Here is a 17954-nt window from a genome sequence, read left to right as displayed (position 1 = left end):
TCCTAACGTGCAGTAGATTCTATTTGTTGATGATTCCCTTGAGGTTTTCACACCTGTGTCCAGAACGGAGCGTGGTCGTGACCTGGAGTTCTCCATTTTTTGCTGTCCATCGGGTTCAAGTATGCATGATGGACTGGCTCAGTGATAACTGTTTGCCAATAAGAGAGTATTATTAATCTTGGAAGCTGTATTAGAGATAACAGAAAGCAGCAAAGGGAATGAGGTTCCAGTGAGGGTTTCTTGATGGTGTCTGAGGCTGCAGTGTGGCATCAGGAGAGTCACAATGGGCCACACTGGTCACCTGTGCTCTCTTCAAGCAGGGCTTAGACTCCTCTACACTCGTAACACCCTTAACACCCTTTGCCCAGTGCTGCCCAAGGGTATCTCCAGGACTGCTGGCTTTATAGGGTATTAATAGGTGTGGTGTCACACTCCCTTTGTTTTCCATGGGACACACTGGAGGGTGGTCTGGGCTGGCTTGGACATTTTCTCCACACCCATCACTCCCCTGTCTCCAAGCTCTACCTTCCCTATTGGAGGCCACTCACTGCCCCACCCCAGTCTCTCAGAGGAGATAGTCCTGGCCCATCCAATACTGGACACAGAATGATGGCTCTTTTACCTTGCATCAACAGTAGCCTGCAGTCAGCCAAGCTCCAGAGCAGGTTGGGTTGGGAGCTCAGGGCCCTGGGCCTGTCCAAGAGCGGAAAGTGCCACACAGGTCCTGCCCCTGGGCTCCGGAGCCCATCTGTCCACATGATCCCTCAGGCAGAGAACAGGGACTTAGCCTTCCACACAGAGGCTGCTATTCTGACCTCGTCACCAGGTCTATGGCCCACCAGCCCAGCCCAGCTGGGTTTTGGAGAGGACAGACACCTGGCCTCAGGGCATTCATGCATTCACCTGCCAACATGTGCCTGGAGATGGGAAAGGTGACCTGCAGCCCCTCCCTGGAGAACAGCTGGGAGAAACAGAGAGGCAGGGAGCTGGCCCCTTCCCTATAGGCAGTCACAGGTCTCATAGAGGAGGGACATCTGGGGGCACAGAAGGGACAAGCAGAGGGCCCATCAAAGACAAGGCACAAAGCCTGGACCAATGCAATGTTGAGAGAATGGGATGAACCAAGGATTCCAGTGGAAGGAGTCTGGGTGGTGGGCTGGCCATGGGGTGGGAGGTTTGTGGGGCATGACGGGACACTGACCCCACTTCTGGAGGAGCTGGGGTGGCCTTTTCAGTGTCCATGTCCTGCCTGTGTTGGCTCAGCCTCTCTGTGCAAGGGCTCTGGGGCTCAGAGCTGTGGTGGGGAACACTGGGTGTCTATACAGTGTGCAGGGGTGTTGGGTGGCGTGGGTGTCAGATGTTGGTGCCCTGTCTCAAGGAATCATACCAAGAAGACGGCATATCCAGGTAACACTCAGGTTGGTAGCTGGGCTCTCAGGCCCTGGGGTATGCGGCCAGGTCACGGGGAAACACAAGGGATTCAGGTTACAGCATTCTCCAGCTCCCATCCCCTGAGAGGACATGAGTAGCGAGAGCTAGAACAATCCATGCCGCCATGCCTCAGGGAAAGCCAGCTGGGAAAGACCCCAAGGAAAAAGGAAAAAGCACCGCCCAGTTGAGAACAGAAGAGAGCTCTGAAGCAGCCCCATGCCAGCTCCTCGTTTCATAGAAGGGGAAACTAAGGAAAAGAGGGTGAGGCTTATCCACAGTCCCACGGACAGGAGCTGGGGGGCCACGGGCCAGGTGAGAATTGTGGAGCCCCAGGCTCGGTTTCTGGTCAGCTGTACATACGGAATAAACTGCCAACATCTCATTACACAGAAGGCATTCAGCTGAGCCTAGAGCCAGCAGAGTAAGAACAAGGACACGGAGGGCAAAATAATAACACAAACTGGCTGGGTTTTATTGTTTTTGTGACTTTGATCCTTTCACATAACACTGCTGCTTGGACCCCACTGGCCCCAGGAGCAAGCAGGGCAGATGGTGCTCCTGTGAGACATCCGGGTCCTGGGGGGTGTGGGGGGCTGCTCTGACCCAAGGGTCCCCACTCCGGGTAGCTGGAGAGCCTTCCCTGACACTGCTCTTGTTTTTTTGTTTTTTTTTTTTAAGATTTTTTTTTATTTATTTGTTTGACAGAGAGAGAGATCACAAGTAGGCAGAGAGACAGGCAGAGGGAGAGGGAGAAGCAGGCTCCCCACCGAATAGAGAGCCCGACGTGGGGCTTGATCCCAGGACCCTGAGACCATGACCTGAGCTGAAGGCAGAGGCTTAACCCACTGAGCCACCCAGGTGCCCCTGCTCTTGTTTTTAATCCTTCCCACATGCCAAGCCCCGCTGCTGATGGGGAAGCGGGAGCACCTGGAAAGCACCATGGGCCCTGAGCTCCCTTGGGCTGCCTGCCTAGAGGACGAGGCAGCAGGCAAACTGGGGCCTGCGCAGAAGACACTGAGGGGTTGGTATGTGATACCTGCTATGAACCCCCTCCACTCCCCACCTGAACCCGCCTGGATGCGAGGGTGGTGCGTGCTCTCCCTGCAGTGGCGGGCAGCTTTCAAAGATTCCTTCTCTTCAGCTCCCAGAGAACCTGCAGGATTCCTGAGGGCTGCTACACTGCATCTTCCCAGGCTGGAAAATCTCAGGAGGCTCCAGGAAAAAAGTCAGATCCCTTAGATACACTCACAGCCAGCCACTGAAGCCAGAGCAGAGCTCAGGTTTTAGCCATGACAATACCTGTTTCTCCAACGCCTGGCACCCAGGAGGGCTTCTCAGACCCACATCATATCATGGGACCTTCACAGCTCTTCCCAAGGTAGGTGGGAAAGAGAAGATCACCTGCCAGGGTACCAGCTTGCCTGAGGTCCCTTCACTAAGAGGCCGGATTCTAAGGTCCCCCTTGAACCCCTCCAACCAAGTCCACTCAGCACAAGCCACTCACTGCTCACCAGGAACACTTTCCAGCACTTTCTCTGGGTGGATGAGGCCTCAGTCCTTGTCAAGCAGTGAAATCCTCACAGTGAGCCTGAGAACGAGGTAGAATTGTTATCCTCGTTTTACAGGTGAGGGTACTAAGACCCGAGAGAGGTTGAGACATTTATGAGAGTCACGCACCAGGAAGTGGAGCCTCGGAGTTTCCCAGGGGCTCAGGCTGTCCAGGATGTTGTCTCTTTAAGCAACATCTCTGCACCAGACCCCTCTTTCCCAGGGGAGCTGCGGAGCTGCTGGGCCAGCAGACCTACAGGGGCACTTGGAGGCACACACACCTGCAGCCCCGCCCCCTACGCCCTCACACAACCGGCGTTCCCCAGGCTCCCAGGAGCTAATTACATCACAGGAAATCGCAGTGTGAGTCTCATATCATCGGAGATGTCCCCAGCCGATGGTTCGAGACAGAACACATGTGGCAGAGGTGCTGGCCAGGCCCAGCTCCAGCAGATGTCCGCCACAGCTGGAGGGCAGCCAGATGGCGGCCCACGTGCAGCTAGTCCGGGGGGACTCCACCCACCCCCATGGCCAGGGGTCTGCAAATAGTCGGAACTCAGGCCTCAGGTTTCTCTACTTCCAAGCGCCAGCTAGCCTGTTGCTCAAGGTGCAGTGTTTCCTGAATGCTCCACGAGGTCACCGTGAGCCATAGCGAACTGAGCCTCTGCGTGTCAAGGCATCACACAGTGCCCAGCAGGGAGGCGAAGGGACCAGTGTCCATGACAGCAGGAAATCTGGCCTCTGCCCTGCTGAGGCGCGGACACAGTCTGCCAAGCAAGGACCACTGGAGTGCATGGACCAAACAGGTGAGTCTCTACCTCTCTTAGGAGGTAGCAGCCACCAAGTCAAAATGGAAGAGTGCTAGCTGACTGTGACAAGCAGAACAGGCGAAGGGGACAGGTAGGGCGAGGATGGCGGGAATGCTCAGGGAGTTCCTCTCTGGAGAGAGAGAGACACTGAGCTGAGCAGAAGAGAAGTCAGAGGAGAAGAAAGGGGACCCGGCAGAAAGAAAAGTGCAGGGGCCCCAGGCAGCAAAGGGCTAGAAGGATGGGCCAGCAGTGTGATCCAAAGGAAGGAGCTGGGGGGCCTCGAGGCCACAAAGGGCCCTGGGGCCATCAGAAGGAACTGGCATTCTCTAGCAACAGGAAGCCACTGGGGGGCTGGGTATGAAGGAGTGGCAGGATCTGAAGGTGCAGGTTTGGTCGGGGTGCTCAAGGGAGAGAGGCTTCTGGTCCAGCATTGAGATGGTGATGACCAGATGAGGGTGGAGAGAAGGGAGGGGTCTAACGGGGTGGGCTCCGTGCTGCACCCCTGCTGGCAGGGAGGCAGAAGTGGGGAGTGCAGTCCAGGTGAGAGCAAGAAGGGAGCAGCTTAAGGCAGGGAATTACGATGGAAAGAGAAAGGAGAGGTTCAGGGATGGAATCAGAATCAATCACAAAAGGTGGGTGGAAAAGGCTTCTGTGGTTTTCAGCCTCCTGCAGTGAGATGAGAGGCAGGATTGGCCCCCAGCCTCCCTTCTGCTATAACCCATTCCTCTATAACCCCAAAGTACCTCCGGAGGAACCACTAGGCTCCACGGGACACACTTTGGAAATGCTGGTGTAGGCCAGCCCTGTTGGTTTGGAATTCCCCTGCCACGGTGTCCAGGGAGGGAGGGGAAGGGAGTAGCCCATGACACAGTGAGTTCGAGGTAGGGCAAGGGCTATCCTAGGACAACAGCAGCCGACCCAGGGCTCCCTCTTTACCCACCAGAGTTGACTCCCACTCCTGGAGCCTCCCTCACCTAACACCTGACCTGAAGTGTCTCCCCTCTCCCCTCCTCCCTCTCGGTGGTCCCTGGGTGTGTCACCAGCTTCAAGGGCTTCTCCTCGCTCCTCCTCTAAGTCAGAGATCCAGGAGACAGGTGGGGAGGCAGCCCTAGAAGAGTGTATCAGTGGGTGTGGGAGAGGCCTAACCCTTACGAGTCTCCAACCAAGTGATCTTTCATCTCTGGATAAGCACCCCCCACACACATGTTCACCTCTCAGCCTTGAGGCCCCAAGGGCAACTTCCCCGAGGTCAAAGTAGACAGGGATAACGCAGGCTTGGTGATCCCCATAGAACCACGGGAGGGGCAGAGCTGGCTGGCTCCCTGCCACCCACCACCATGCCAGGCTCACAGCAAGCTGGGCTCCCCGCAGGAGTCCCTACAGGAGCATTCCTGAGCCCAGCGCAGGTCAGACGTGGAGGTCATGCCACCTGAGGAATTCTCAAAAGATAAGGAGGGGCTCTGCCTTCTTCTCCCTGGTTGTGCACCTGCCCCAGCTATGACACCATCAGCATCGACTCCTAGTCTCCTGAGCAGCCCACATCCACTTGTCTGACCAACCTCAGCCACTGAGGGACTGAGGGCCCCAGGTCCTGCCCCTGCAGTCATCTGCCCAAGTACATGGAGGGGTGACATCCAGCTACCCCTCACTCTGGGCTTCCCTGGAGCCAGGACAGAAGCAGAAATGGGGCAACTCCTGCTGGCCCCCACCTCTCCCCCTGGGCCCAGGGCATGGAGGCCCCTTTCAGGACGGAGATGTGATCTCCACCAAGCAGCTCTCAGGGGCCTGACCCTCCTTTCTCCCTCTGACCTACCCCACCCCTAGTGATGCAGTGACTTGCTGATCTGGGTGTCTGTGAGGATCCTGGCACTGTCCCAGGAGACAGGTTGGCCCCACCTCTGGTGCACCCTGAAGGGGAAATCAGGGCCCAGAAACAAAAGCTCTATCTGATCAGGCCTTATCTCCTAGATTCTAGGATTCTTGCCAGGACCTCATGGGTCCCATTCCTTGGTCAGAAGCTAAATGGAGCCTCAGTCACTCACCCACAGGACCTCTGGAAGCCCAGGATATGCAGTTTTCTGACCCACACTTAGATATGTCTTTCCCCTCTGCTCCGGGTCCTGGTTCTACCCTTAAGTGTACCCAGAACCATCCATGCCTCTCTCCTCACAGGCCCAGGACCTACCATGTTGTGTTGGAAGGCTCCATCATGGTACATGCCTTCCTGTTCTCCCTCCCAGCCTTTGACCATCCTCCTATAGCTAGGTCCCAGACCTTACTTAAGGACCTGAGAGCCACAGGCAAGACACTGTTAACTCCCTGTGCTCTGTGGCACTGTCTGAACAGATTCCAGATGGGGACTCTAGCATCTGGAGAATTCATATTGCTCCCCCTACACTGACCTCTTTCCCTGTCCCAGAGACGTCAGTGGTTCTGCTTCTGTATGGAGAGAGAGTCCAAGAAGGGGCAGGCAGGGTAGGACACTGGGCCTGTGGGATCTTCATTCTTCTGATCAGCTAAGAAATGCTCCACTCACTAATCCAGGCAGAGGCCTGTGTCCCTCCCTCTCTCTCCTCCTGTGTTCCCTTCCTCTTGCCATCCCCTTCCTTCCCCACCTTTCCTGTGAGGACACTGCAGGTATCAGGCCTGGCCCCCAGGCAGACTCTCAGCAGCTCAGAGCTCGCACTCCATATGACAAAACTTGGCGTGCCGTCAGAAGTGGTTCCTGGCAGGAGGGATCTGGGCTGGGGTCCCACAGCTTCCACAGCCCACCCCCACCTGCTCAGCCAGGCCTGGTAGGGGCCCCCCAGGCGGCCCAAGGCCCAGCTCAGTCCCAGGAAGAAGGTGGCTGTGCTCTCCCGATCCGCGAACGTGTGGCCCTTCCGAGGTGACTGAGGATGACGATGACTAATTGTGTCAGCAGTTGGCCTTAACCGGAACCTTGCCCCAATTAAAATGGAAACGCTCCCTGTGATTTGCAGGCAGGAGCTGGAGTGGAGGGTGTGGGGATGTTTACACAGATTTGCAAGGATGCTGCCTGAAACGGGTCCCTGGGATAAAAGCAATTTATCTCAGCGAGTCGGGGCCTGCGGGGTGATTTAATTAAGGCCAAATCAGCCACAGTGTCTGGCTCTCCGGTGCCCAGCATCGCTGAGTGGCGGTGCTGAATGGGCCCTCCTTCCCGCTTCTCCAGGACTGAGAGGGTCGGAACGGGCTCCTGGGCTGTGCGGGTGCTCCCTCCTTGCCAGGCCCGAGTCCAGGACCTTGTATGTGGACTGTGTCCCAGGCTCAGTGGGGAAGACCGGGATGCCTGCAGGGGGAGAGTCAGCCCCCTACAGTCAGCTCTCTAGGGCTTCCCGCAGGGGTGCTCGGTACGCCTCACCCCGAAGCCAGGTCTGCAGCAGTGCCAGGGCCCGAGACATCACACAGCCGACAAACGGCAGAGCCCCGACCCACACCCCAGGCTGCAAGACTGCGACACCATGGTCCGGGGCTGGGATGAGGCAAGACTCAGAGCAAAGTCACCTCCTTAGAAATGTGGGTGATGACCGAGAGAAAGAATATCCTGCAGGCCTCAGGTGGGCCTGGCTGGGGATGCATCGGGAAGGATGTCATCTTCGAGATAGGTCCTAAACAGGAATTGTGCTTGTTAATAATGGTGCCCACCAGGAGCCTCCTCACTCCTGGCAGACGCAGACACAAAGGAGAGGAAAGGACACAGCTCACTAATGACCAGCACAGACTGACGCAGAATGCAGCTGATGGAGCCGGATGGGAGACCTACTTGAAGGGTGGGGGGCTGCCTCCCCTCCCTCTCAGGAAAGAAGGAGAGGGGAGAGGCTGGTTTCCCTGCTGCCTTGCCTGCTCTTGCTGTGCGCGCCCTGCTGCTCTGCTCCGGGGGCACTGGGGGCCAGAGGCAGAGGGCATAAGCTCTGTGCAAACATCCTGCCTCCTCCCCAGGATACTTTCTTTAATAAAAGCCCTGGAAATGTCAGCTAGTCTAAACAAATAGCCAAGTTTGATGGGGGATGAGCAGCCCACATCCAGGCGCCTCCAGGGCCTGCTTTCCTAGGTGGTTTTGGAAGACTGTGTGCCAGCAGGAAATGCGGATTCCTTCTTGTTGGGGTGAGCATTTAGTATCATGACAACTGAGCCCTGAGAGGCGGGGCTTGTAAGGTCCCTGGGGAGGAAGGGGCAGGTGGACCTGGGGGGACTAGCCATTAAGAGCCGGGCTCCCATCAGATGGGGGGGGTCCCTCTTGAAGACCCTCAGGCAGAGCTGACTGAGGCCTTGGGGGCAATGGGGTAGCACAGACAGGCACCTCTCAGGCCTGGTGTCCCTTCCTCCCTCCTCTCCTCTCCTCTCCTGTGCAGGAGTCTACTTCCTAGAGCCACATCTGCCTTCTTATCCGTTATGCAGAGCTCTGTGTTAGGGGGAGTCTTTCGATCCTCACTGGGCCCACTGAATGGGGGAGAAGGAGACCCAGAAGGAGGAGGTAACTTACAGCCAGCGCCTGACTAACTCAGACCTAGGCCCGGCTGGGAGCTGCGGAAGCAGTTGCTAACTCAGCCCCCAACAGCAATCAGGCGGCCGAACCCATTCAGGGTCCAAGGTGTCCCTGAGATCTGGCTGCAAACAGCAGGCTCATTCCATGACACACTGGTCCAGCTGCAGCCACAGCCAGGGTGGGCATGCAGGCTGATGGCAGTCTGGAAAGGTTTCCAGGGTGCTGGGCCCTGCATGCATTCAGATGGCCTCCGTAGATTGTGGCCTGGTAGGAGCCACTTGCAAGGACTGCCACCAAGTCAGCACTGGCTCAGGAGAGTGAGGCCCTGAGAGTAAGCCTTTGGCGGCTAGCGGACCACGTTTAGGGCAGTGCTGAAGGCCATCCACGTGGCCTTGGGGCCTCGTAGCAGGCACCCACTTCCCCATCCCTGAGGACAGTGGTCAAGCCCACCACAGGCAAGGCTACGAAGCCTGTGTAGGTGGACGAGGAGCCAGGACCAAAGGCATCGGCGGGCTCCCCAGACCCCCTTAGGATGATCATGGTGGAGGTACAGAATGGTGGGTGATGGTGTCCTCTCTGCCCCTGCCAGCCCTGTGCACAGAGGTCCCTGTGATGGCCTCATGGGCAGAGGCGGGGATGACCACCCTGAGCTCGTGTCCCACCTAACCAGTGCCCAGGGGACCTGTCCTCAGCTGGGTGTGAAGCCCCTAGACCCATGCTGGGCCTCCAGGGTGGCCATACAGGGAGAGGGGCAGGGCTCTCTAGTCCTGAATCTCAGCTCTGCCCCTCTGGCCCCGGCAGGGGGACCTTGAGCAGTAAGTCCAGGAGCCACGCAGATTCCCTGTTTCCTTTACTGTGGAGCTGGGGAATGGTTTCCACCCCACGTGCTGTGAGGGGAGTGGGCGCCAGGTGCAGGGTGGAGAATTCCATCAGCAGAGGTTGGTCCCCCTCCTTAGGGTCCCTTGGAAGGGGCTGCCAAGGCAGGTTCTTCTCACTGCTGAGGACTCTAGCCATGGGACTCTGAGAGGGGGGTCCAATGTGGCAGATGGTTTTTTCCAAAAATGGCCACAAAAATAATTCCAGTCCCACATTCTCTCTCAGAACCTGCCACTGCCCGACCAACAGGGGGTCCGTTTCCTCTGCCATGGAACACAGGGTGAGGTGTGGGGTTGGCCTTGATGGCCGCCTGGATGAACAGAATTCTCCAGAAGTGACACCAAGTGAAATCAGAGACAAGGTCAGACAAGGCAATTTGTTTTCCGCTCAGTTCTCTCTCTCTCAGGAGTTTCACCCTTGATGGCCTCCATGTTGTGAGAAACCCCAGACCTCCTGGGGGGCACACGGAAGTGGTCAGGCTGGCAGGACCCAGCACAGGTCCCAGCAACAGCATCCGTGGCCAGACCTGGGAGCCCCAAATCTTCAGATAACCCCAGCTGCCCCAGCTGACTTGAGTAGGGCAGAGACGATCTGTCCTCACCACACTCTGGCCAATTTGCTGTTTTGTGAACTCAGTCAACATTGTCACTTAAGCCACTTCTTTGTGGGGTGATTAAGTATGTAGTAAGAAATCACAGAGCATCAGCATTCTGGGGCTGGACGTTTTCTCCTGAACTCACAGAGCCGGGGCCTCAGCGTGGGAGGCTGATGCCAACGTCTCCCACTCCGTCTCTCACCAGAGGAACCTGGGAGCCGCTGACCCGTGAGGCCTGTCTCAGGAGACAAGGCCCCAGCGAACTTTCTGTCCCTCCTAGCCCAAAACCCTGGGACAAGGCCCCGCTTGTAGTCTAGAGCTCCTTGACCCTCAGAAATACAGCCCGACCTGTGGAGAGCGGGAGGCGGTGTCACTCACCATTCACCCTGTCTCACTAGCCCGCAGCAGAACCCCGTGCAGTCAGGACTGTGATTTTTCACCGGACGAAACTGAGGCTGCAGGATCGACCGCATCCCTTTTCTAATGCGTCCCCGTGTGACCTTGAAGAGGCACGCTGGGGAATGATTTAAAAGCCGCTGCTCTCGATCACCCCCATGCCAGCCGGGGCCCCCCATCGCTGGGGCAAAGCAGCAACTCTCAGCTACAGGCATCCCCATCAATCAATATTTTTAATTACTTACATGATTGACTAATAAAATTCTCCACTGACTAATTGATTTTTTTGATTAAGCGGGAGCCTCTGTTTTTATTAAAAGGCTACTTAGATGATTTTTTTTCCCCACTAAATGGGAGGTTGTATGTCTTTTGGTCACTTTGGAAGAAGAAAAATGGGAGGGAGCAAGACCAAGGGGAGACCCGGAGGCCAAGATTACAGGCCCAAAGCAGGGGGCCTTGTGATAAATAAATCGACAGCCCTGCCCACCATCTGCCCAACCAAACATCTGGAGACCCCAGCGGTGGGCTGAGCGCGGGCCGGAGGGACCCTCGGAGTTGGGCAGGCGGCCCCAAAAACACACTTTAGCCAAGCCAGGCTTAGCCAGAACAGCTTCCAGTGTTGTTTATAGTGAACCACAAACTTGCCTTTGCATTTTAAGTGAAGTATTGGTGTTTAAATTACAGAAGTCACTCATTCTTCCTGCACAAGTCTGAAAAGACTAGCAAATCGAGCAAAACAACGAAGCAGTCTCTCAACTTCGGGCCGTGGCCTGACAGAGCAGCTGACGCAGGCGCTGTGAGAAAGACCCTCCAGGCCAGCTGTGCTCTCCCAGGGGCCCGAGGCCTCAGAGAACTGTCACCACAGAAACCACCCATTCCTGGGGCCCAGGGAAAGCAGCTCAGGGCCACCACATCAGTGGACTTTGTGTTCTTTTTTGCTTGGGACACATTTAAAACTGTGTTTTTAAATGGATCCTGGGGGCTTGTCCTGCTGAGGAGCCTTTGCCTATGACCTGTCCTTATCTTCCCTGGGCAGTGACAGGTATCTATAAAGTGAGGACCTTAGTATGGATGGTTAGAGAGAGAGAGGATGGTCGTTTGGTGAAGGAAGGACAGGGAATAGAGAGTAGAGCTGGGCCTTGGAGAAGGACACCCACTGTGGCCTAGGGATGCCCCTTCCCTCTCCAGGCCTTAGGTCCCTCACCTGGACCTCAGTGCTTCTGCGCGGGGTCTCCAGGACCTGGCCACTCCCAGGTCTCAGCTGGGGACACACTTGTATGCAGAGGGGGCTGCTGTAGCTCAGGTCCTTGCCCCAGGCCCACCCCCCACCCATCACATCCAAAGTCACTGCTACCCCACTTGTCCTGCTCCCACTACCACCTCATCTGTGTTAACTGCTATATACCCAGCAACCAGAACAGGGGACAGCACCGGGTGACTCTGTGACTAGGTGACAAGTGAGTGCTAAGTAAAAACCACCTCATTCTGAATACCCATTCCTTCCGAGCTGACCCTGGAGCCGTGAGATGATGATCCAGGCATCTACCCCCTTAGGATGGTCATGGCGGAGGTACAGAATGGTGGGTGATGGTGTCCCCTCTGCCCCTGCCAGCTCTGTGCACAGAGGTCCCTGTGATGGCCTCATGGGCAGAGGCGGAGAGGCGGGGATGACCACCCTGAGGTCGTGTCCTACCTAACCAGTGCCCAGGGGACCTCCCCGCAGCTGGATGTGAAGCCCCTAGACCCAGGCAGGGCCCAGAGATTCTCAAGTCTACCACTGTGCCTGGGGGACCCAGAATGTCTTTGGGACCTAACTCTACTTTAAATAAAATGAAATTCACTGTTATTGTTGTTGTTTTCTTATACAAAAGTAACATTTGCTCGAAGACAAAAACGTGAAGAGGTCCCTTGTCCTCCTTCCCTAAGAGCTAATGACATGGGAAGGAAAAGTGGGGACATTTCGGGGATGCGAAGGCCAAGGAGAGTGCCAGGCATTCCTCCCTGAATCCTGTATGCCCAGGGGACACATTCACGTCCAGGTCCCCTTGATCTCCCTGGGGCTGGTTACCCTCAATGCAGTGAGTCACTTTCTCCTGGAAGTGCTTCCCTCCCTGGCCAGAACCAGAGAAGCTGCAGCAAGTGGCCACCGGGGGATCCCAGCCCGTGGAGAAGGCCCCAGAGTCTCACCTCACCTGTCCCCCAGTTCCAGCCTCTGGTCTCCTGACTGGTTCCGCCCTCATCCTGATGGGTGGACTTCAGAGTGTCCCGGGATCCTCAGTTCTCGATCCTCTTCTCTCTTATCCTCTTTCCTCAGTGATGTCCGCTGAGCTGCCGATGCTACCCACAAAGATCGCTCTGACTCTCTCGAAGGCGCCTCAAGGGTAAGTTGAACCAGCTTCTGATGTATCCCCAACATTTCACACCAGTCCCCCCAGATCTTCTACCCATTGCAGTAGGTGACAACATTGTCCTCCTAGGTGTTCAATCAAAAGCTCTGGGAGCTCAGTGACTGTGACTCTGCTGTTATCCTTCACCCTCCCTCAGAAAACTGTCCAAACCCACCCAGGGTTCCCAGCCATGCCGCTTCCTGACTAGACCACTGTAACTTCTCTGAACTGGTGTCCTGCCCTCTTGGCCCCTGGCCGATGACAACTGTTAACTCTGTGATCCGGAGAAAGCAGAGGCTGCTCTTGAACTCCTGACTCACCAGCCTTTGTGCTCTCCACCCTCCTCCCTCTAAAGGAAACCCATCACCTTCGCCATGGCCTTCAATGCCCGGAGAACCTGGGCCCTGCCTCCTCGTCAGCTGTGTCTTCCAAATCTTCCTGCTCCCTGTGCTCCAGGCACAGTGACCTCCCTGAGGCTCGTGGAGCCCACCTTTCACATTAGTTCAGACCCTCAAACCAGGGCCCGAGACAAGGACTTGGGGCACGTAGTTGATCTGAAAGGTGATGCCAGGAGGCAGAACTAGAGGAGAAAAGCCAATTATGAGGTATGTATGTCATCGATGGTAGCTGGGGGCTCTAGGGACCCCCTGAGAAGCTCTCAGAACCATCCCCTTGGAGGATATGCAGCTGGGGCATCGTCCAGGCTCCTGCCCTACCACACCAAGGCCACTGCAGCTTTGCCTCCCCATGCTCTGAGTCTACCTTAGGAAGACCCCAAGGCAGGGCTCGAGGGGGACACTATAGTGTGGGGGTGAGTCTGAGCACACAGAACTGTCTCCTACAGGTGTGAATGAAGACAGACAGGCCAAGGGCTGGACCAGGGACACTTAAGATCTTTGCTATCCGAGTGTGGTCTCAGGGCCTGGCCCGGAATGTCCTTATTCCCTGGTGACCTGCTCCTCACTCCTGATCCCTGCTTGAAGTCATCTTACCCAGAGCCATCCCCAAGCCCCTATCAATGGAGAAGCCAAGGGCTACCACTCTCCATCCTCCTGATTCTGCACTAATACGGATATAAGAGCAGCTCTTATTACCTCCTGATATAGTTTATATTTATCAGTTTAATTACCAGCCTCACTCACCAGCTCCCCAGAGTGAGAACGGCTCTGCTCTGTTTTGTTTACTATCGCCAGTGCCTAGAGCAGATCTACACCACGAGACACTCAATATATCCCTTTTGTTTGGACAAGTGAATGAATTTCAGCCAGATGAAAAATGTGCCCAAAGAAAAGATGTAGAATAAGGGAAACAGCCCTGGTGACATTTAAGTAATTTGTCGGCATTTATTATGGAAAAAATTCAAACATCAAAGTAAAGAGAATAGTATAATGAACTCCCATGTACCATCACCTAGTTTCAACAGTTATCAGCCTTTTGTCATTCCTACACCATCTATAACTCCAACAACCCCTCATTCTATTCAATTACTATTTTTATAGGTAATATGTGCATATATTTCATAGAAATAAACGAAGACCACACAGATGAGAAAAACGAGTCAGGGGGGTCAGCCATGGTCACTTGTGTGTCAGCAGTGACTCAAAGGCAAACAGATGAGTGGGAAAACTTCACAGTAGAAAAAAGAGAAGGCTTCAGGTATACCCTGCTCAGAGACTGTTGGCTCAGGGAAGCTGTAGGTGAGCTAACGGTAAGCAAGGTGTCCTATGTGAATGGTTAGGGGAGCATGTTTGGCTTCCTCTGGTTGCCCCTAAGTTGCAAGTGGGAACCAAAATTAGGGAAGCTATGTGTTATTAGTCAAAGCCTTGCCATTTGGGGTCAATTGTTATTGAAGTTACTGTTTAGCTTCCTAGATTGTTACTAGAGATCTCAATCTGGCCTCCTATAAGTCTGACTCATAGCAGGTTGGTTTTCTGGGCTGATTATTGCAGATAAGGGCTTGGTTTCCTGGGCAGGTTGCTGCAGGTTGTGGGTTAGAGTTCTATTTTTATATACAGTCTGGTCATTGTGAATTTGCATATTTAGTTCCTCAATTGAGATATATAAATATTAGCTATGTAATTTTGATAAATGGGTATACCCATGTCACACATACTCCTGACATGATATAGAACAAGATTTAAGTTGTTTTTAATTGCTAAAAAAATGTGAAACTTAATAGATGTTCAGTTAATTCTGGGTACATAAAAGGAGTATGAATGAATGAATGAAATTTAAATCTTAGATTGTTGCAGTATGGGAGGTTGCAAGAGGGAGAAGCGGAGAGTAGAAACATACCAGAATCCTTGTCTCTTGATAGAGGAAATATAGTGTTGATTAAATTTAGATTTGATAGAAAAATATAAATTTAAATATTTTTATACATTTTAAGAATAACTACTAGAAAAATAAAAGTTGAATGGGTAGCTTTCAACATGCAAACAAAGATAACTTAATTCAGTTGCTTCTTTGAATAGTTTTTGAGGTCTTACTATGTCCTGGGCACTGTTTTACATATTGAAGTACAACAAAGAACAGACAAAACTTCCTGCCCTCATGGAGCTCACATCCTTGTGAGAAAAATGAAAATAATCAAAATAAATAAGTCAATCCATATATTAGCCAGTGATAAATGCTATGGAAATAAAGCAGGAAAAGGGATGAGGAATTGCCAGAGGTGGTTTGCAGTTTTATTTTTATTTTATTTTAGATTTTGTTTATTTATTTTAGTGAAAGAGAGAGCACACACAAGTGGGGGGAGGGGCAAAGGGAGAGGGAGAGATCTCAAGCAGATTCTCCACTGAGTGCAGATCCCATGATCCTGAGATCATGACCTGAGCCAAAATCAAGAGTTGGATGCTTAACTGACTGAGCCATCCAGGTGTCCAGTTTGCAGTTTTAAATAGAATAGTCAGGAAAGGCCTCCATATGAGTAGATACCAAAGGAACTGAGGCAGCAAATTATGTGGATCGAAGAGAAGAGAATCCCAGACTGAAAGGGCAAAACCTCTGTGGTGAGGCTTTGACTATTGCAGCAAGGAGGCCAATGTGGCTAAAATGGAGTGGGTAAGGGGGGTAGCAGGGGACATTTGGTGAAAGAGAAAACAGAGGTGCCAGGATTTGCTGGCAGATTGGATAAGGAGCATATGGTAGGCAGATCTGAGATCACCGCCCGTGATCCCTGTGTCCAGTGCAATCCCTGCCCCTTGAGTGTAGGCTAGACTTAGTGACTCACTTCGGAGAATAGAACACAGCAGAAGTTATGATATGTCACTTCCAGGGTTAGATTATTAAAAGACAGTGGCTTCTGTCTTGACTATTCTCAGTTCTGACATCAGAACACTCAGGGCACTTATGGAGAAGTCTGAGTGGTAAGGAACTGAAATCTCTGGCCAGCAGCCAGCAAAGAGCTGAGACCTGCCTCATCAGTCAGCTCAGAAATGGATCCTCATCCAGTTGAGCCTTCAGATGAGACTGCAGCCCCAGCACACAGCTCAACTGCATCTTCATGAGAGACTTTGAACCAGAACTTCCCAATTAAGCCACTTCTGCCCCAACAGAAATTATAGCATGTAAATGTTTGTTATTTTAAGCTGCTTAATTTGGGGGTAATTTGTTACATAGAAATAGGTATTTAATACAAGCTGTGTGATTTGACCAACTGGACAAATGGAGATCATTGGTACCCTTGACTGCAATATTTCTAATAGGACAGTGGGGAAGAAAGCAAATGTTACTACTTTGAGTAATCTTGCTCTACCGGGAAAAACAAAAGTTGGATTGTAGCTAGAAGTCTAAAAGAGGTCAAGATGGGGTTTGTTTTTTAGGGTAAGAGAAATTATTTTCTATTCATATGATTTTATAGGAAGTATCCAGTGGAAAAGGAAAAATTGATGATGCAGGAGAGATTAATTGGAGTAACATCCTAAGTAGACATAAAATGTTGAGGTCTATGGAACAAGGAGTCTCACTAGGAACAAAGATAGTTTATCCATTGAAGCAAATGTGGAGGATATTAGAATCAGACACCAGTAGGTGGGTAGAGGTGAATGGAGCTAGTGGACATCACATATTGCTTCTGCTTTCTCTGTGAAATATAAGTATACATAAAGCAAGATATACAGTATCTGCTGAGAGCATGGTACTTCAAGTAGAAAAGAGAAGATATTAAACAGCTATCTGGGAGAATAGGGGAGGGAATGAAGGAGAGACCAGAGTGTGACTGCCAAGCAACTCTATGAGCCCCTTGAAGTTGATGACTATGGATCTGAAGTGAAATTAGCTGCATGGTCATGGATTTTTCTCCAGTCTGTTAAGGTTGTGGGCACAGATACAGGCAGACAGGATAGGTTTCACCAGGATGGGTCTTTGCCATGGGCAAGGGCATAAAAGGAAAATGAATAGTGAAGGGACAGTAAAAAACTGGTAAGTTCAGTGGATTTTAGGTTCTGGTGAGTTTGAACAAAAACTGTTTAAAAAAAAAGAAGGAGAAGAAGAAGAATGGGGGAAAGGAAATAAGAAAGCATAATAATAAAGAGAAAACCTAAAGTAAGATGGCAGGAGTAAGTCAAATCATACCAGACTTCACAATAAATCCAAATGGGTCAAATTCTACTATTGAAAAATGGACTCAGACTGGGCAAAAACATATTCCATCTATACACTGTTTACAAGACACAGACAGAAAATATATTACATGAAAGATTTAGAATATAGAAATAGGAAAAGATATACTAGATAAATGTTACTAAAAATGTGGGCATTCATGTAGAAGTTTCAGGCAAAATAAAAATCAAGGTAAAAAGCATTAAAAGGGACTAAGAGTTATAATTCATATTCATGAACATTGCAATCTACCAGGAAAGTGTGATAGTCATAAATGTTTATGTAGATAATAATTTAGTTTCATAGTCAGTTTCCTTAACTGAAAGACACAGAGAAATTGTGAAATTTACAATCACAGTGGGAAATTTTAGGACATATTTTTCAGAAGTCAGAACATAAGAGACACCAAAGAGAAAAAAATGCAAAAATTTTGAGTTACTATAAACTTAACCACAAATGTGATAAACTTTTACCAAAAACAGAGAATTCATATTTGCTTTAACCACAGGTACCACATATTAATCCTCAAAAAATTTCCATTGAATTCTAAAAATCAATATTCCTAGGACTACTATTTGTAGCAATGAAATAAAAGTTGAAATTTAATAATGAGGGAATTAAGCTCCAAAGTCTACCAACTTCAAAATATTTTTAAAAGCTTTCTATGTAACTCTTGAATTATGTAATGACAGATATTGTTACAAAACAATGTCATTTATATTTAAACTGCCTCAAAACGATGCCACATTTATTTTATGAGTATATATGCCTGTCCTAATTGAGCAGACAAAAATCTGAAAGTG

The sequence above is a fragment of the Meles meles genome, chromosome 13, assembly GCF_922984935.1.
Source record: "Meles meles chromosome 13, mMelMel3.1 paternal haplotype, whole genome shotgun sequence".
NCBI lineage: Eukaryota > Metazoa > Chordata > Mammalia > Carnivora > Mustelidae > Meles > Meles meles.
This window is presented reverse-complemented; position numbering follows the sequence as displayed.